At 34.6% G+C, this 3,385-nt stretch overlaps 1 long non-coding RNA gene across 5 annotated transcripts; it reads right to left on the bottom strand.

The window, feature by feature from the left end:
- Positions 1-862: 862 nt before the first annotated feature.
- On the bottom strand, positions 863-2,676 carry LOC145094919 (uncharacterized). 5 transcript variants are annotated; one of them, XR_013703641.1, is made up of 6 exons: positions 2,432-2,676; positions 2,208-2,320; positions 2,075-2,127; positions 1,748-1,792; positions 1,347-1,428; positions 863-1,149 (listed from the first exon to the last, which is right to left on the bottom strand). It is a non-coding gene; the product is annotated as an uncharacterized LOC145094919 (long non-coding RNA). The 5 variants fall into 5 exon arrangements; XR_013703642.1 differs by having other exon boundaries at positions 870-1,149; positions 2,239-2,320; XR_013703643.1 differs by lacking the exon at positions 1,748-1,792 and having other exon boundaries at positions 872-1,149.
- Positions 2,677-3,385: the final 709 nt, after the last annotated feature.

Genomic DNA, 3,385 nt, shown 5'->3' with positions numbered 1-3,385 from the left:
AAACATCCGGTTTGTTATACACCCGTTGATCTTGTCCGGGGATAGTCTTAAGAATAATCTTGTATTCAGCAAAACATGGAACATCTCTTAAATTGCTGAAAAACCGTGCATAAGGATTTTGCTGCAGATAGGCCATGCATATTGCAATTAACTCTTTAGATAACCGTGGAGAAGACATAAATCGGTTTTCTATTTCATTTTCAGTGTCATGGAAATAGAGTTGAAGATTTTTGGCACTTTTCTCATCAGGTTGTAAATCATTGAGAAAATGATAGACCTGACCCTGTACTCTGAAAGTATATATACCCATATTTCTTTTTGACAGATCATTGTCGGCCCTAACACCAAATGAAGTAAATGCAAAATGATTATTATATGTTCTAATATACGTCCTAAAAGATTTTGCAAGGTCAGATGTAGAAGTCAACAAATTCTGCATCATAGACGAGAGTTCATTAGTTGATAAAACAATTCGCCCTTCTAAACAGCAAAAGTTCGATGTTTCTGAATAAAATTTCATGGCACCACAATAAGAGCAACATAAAACATCAGGAAGAATATCAGCACTCAAAATAACCTGCCGTAGGAGATGTTTTCCTTTTGTCATGTTCATAGGAGGAGGAAGTAAAGTTCTTGCTACTGTTTTGGTGGATGAAAATTGTCTATTGCCAATACTCTTAAGTCTTTTTCTTTTCCACTTTATAATGGCTTCTTTTCTGTACTGTTTCTTAAATCCTAAAGTACAAGCAACCATATCCAACTTTTCAACTATTTTTTCAAGACGACCACTATTTTTTTTCCATTTTAGAATGGCTTTTCTCCTATACTCTTTTTTAGCCATAAAAAAAGTGCAGCCCCTCATGATATTACAAGTGATTACTACTACTGAAAATTGGAAGTTTTATCACACAGATCAACATAAAGTAGTAAAATAACCAGTAGATAGGCGAACATCTTCAGTATTTTTCACAAGTGTAAAAAACAATATTATAAAAACTTCAAAAGAAAGTAATCCATAGACAAAGCTTATAGAACTCGTCACTTCCTTTAAAAAACCTGAAGCAGTCTCTCATTAAATATAAGCACAAAAACATCTTCAAACATCAACACACATTAGGCTTCTGATATTCCGTTGTTTGATACATAACCCTGCAAAGTAAATACCATAGTAATAGAGTAAGATTGAAAAGAAAAATAAAATTAAAATAAAGTTGTCGACATTATTAGCAGTGTAATTTACTGTTTACATATTTAAAATTGATTTTGGTAGATAAGTTCATTTATTCCAGTTTTGTTGCATGACATTATTAAAAAAAATAACAGAAAGAAGTAACAACTGTAGACACCTTGGCAACTCCATTGATAAGAGCAGCTTCTGCTAATGGAACTTGGGCAGAAATTCTCTCCCCGACTGCTTTACCATGGACACTGCATGAAATAAATTGGAAAAGAAAAGTAAGGATAACTACTTAAATTATAATATTAGAAAAAAAAAAAAAAACAAACAAACAAAGGAATCAACTATTCAAGCCTTAAAACTCTGTTTTTTTTGTCTAAGAGAGAGTCACTCCCCATCCCTGTATATGTCTCTATGTTCCCCTATTTCCTATAGTTCTTTTATATAGAAATTGAAGCAAAAAAACCCTTTTTTATATGTTAATTGAGGTAGAAAAACATCACTTTCTATCAGCTCCAGAACAGACAAAAAAATTAAAAAAATCAAGATGAAAAGGATAAGGAAAGAAACCTGAAAACTTATCTTGAAAGACCAGCCATGAAAATTAAATGGAACCTGAAAGGAACATCAAAAATCTAATATAACTATAGAACATAATTAGCAACAAGACCCACAAAAAGTCAAACTAAAAGAGGGAGAAGAACCTACTTGGAATGTAACAAAACTTTAAACTTGACTCCTAATGAAAACAACATGAGAATCCTTTATGATAACTTTTTACCCAAAGAACACTTCTATACAGAAATGTATCACATAATCAAGGACTGAAATATACACAAACATTCAAATTTTAATTACCAAAAGATAATTTGAAGATAAGAGAATAGATCACTTTACCTCAACCTTATTTGAGCAACTCCCAACTCTCTTCTGTAGAGAATTAGATGATCCTGAAATCAAAATCCCCAAAAAAAACAAATTAATCGGTTAAAGGTTAAGAATTTAACATACGTAATTTTGAGAAACTTACTCAGTGGGTGTTATAACTTTGAGAAACTTACTCAGTGGGTGTTATGACAACCCTTGTACAGTCACAATAGAAGAACGAAACCTTCAATACCTTCTGTAGAGAATTAGATGATCCTGAAATCAAAATCCCCAAAAAAAACAAATTAATCGGTTAAAGGTTAAGAATTTAACATACGTAATTTTGAGAAACTTACTCAGTGGGTGTTATAACTTTGAGAAACTTACTCAGTGGGTGTTATGACAACCCTTGTACAGTCACAATAGAAGAACGAAACCTTCAAGACGGAAGTAGATGGTGGTGAAGGTATGATTTCATGGGTGTGTGTGTGTGTATGTGTGAGCGAGAGAGAGAGAGAGAGAGAGAGAGAGAGAGAGAGAGAGAGAGAGAGAGAGAGAGAGAGAGAGAGAAGGCGCTGGTTGTGCTTACAGCCGCACCTCCAATTAAGGGCGGAAGATCTTGAACATTGTCTCTCTAGTTGGATAACTTTGAGAAACTTACTCAGTGGGTGTTATGACAACCCTTGTACAGTCACAATAGAAGAACGAAACCTTCAAGACGGAAGTAGATGGTGGTGAAGGTATGATTTCATGGGTGTGTGTGTGTGTATGTGTGAGCGAGAGAGAGAGAGAGAGAGAGAGAGAGAGAGAGAGAGAGAGAGAGAGAGAGAGAGAGAGAGAGAGAAGGCGCTGGTTGTGCTTACAGCCGCACCTCCAATTAAGGGCGGAAGATCTTGAACATTGTCTCTCTAGTTGGGGATTTGGTGAAACAGGAAAGGAAAAGAGAAGAGGGGATGGAGTGGTAGTGACAGTTGCGATAGAAACCAGACCTGTGTTTGTGTTGAAAAGGAGACGCTTTTCTCTTCGTCTTCAACCCTTCGATGGAGCGGTGAAAAGCAGAGAAAAACCCCAAAAATTGGACTTCCAAATGATAATAGCGGTGGTGTATTGGGAGTTGGGAAAATTGAAAGCGGTGGAGATAAAACGTGGAAACGAAAAAGAAAGAACCTCTTATTTTTTATGCGTGTAAAGCACGAAGTAACCTCAACAAAAAAACCTTTTTGTATATAATAATGATATATATATATATATATATATATATATAGGGTTAGGTTATTTTGTTTTCACTATCTATTGTGTGCATGTATGACTGATTTTTAACCAATCATTTTAGTTATTTTA

This window comes from Lactuca serriola, chromosome 3, assembly GCF_051521515.1.
Source record: "Lactuca serriola cultivar US96UC23 chromosome 3, Lser_US96UC23_V15, whole genome shotgun sequence".
Taxonomy (NCBI): Eukaryota; Viridiplantae; Streptophyta; class Magnoliopsida; order Asterales; family Asteraceae; genus Lactuca; species Lactuca serriola.
The sequence above is the reverse complement of the archived record's forward strand: the minus strand, read 5'-3'. Positions and strand labels throughout refer to the sequence as shown.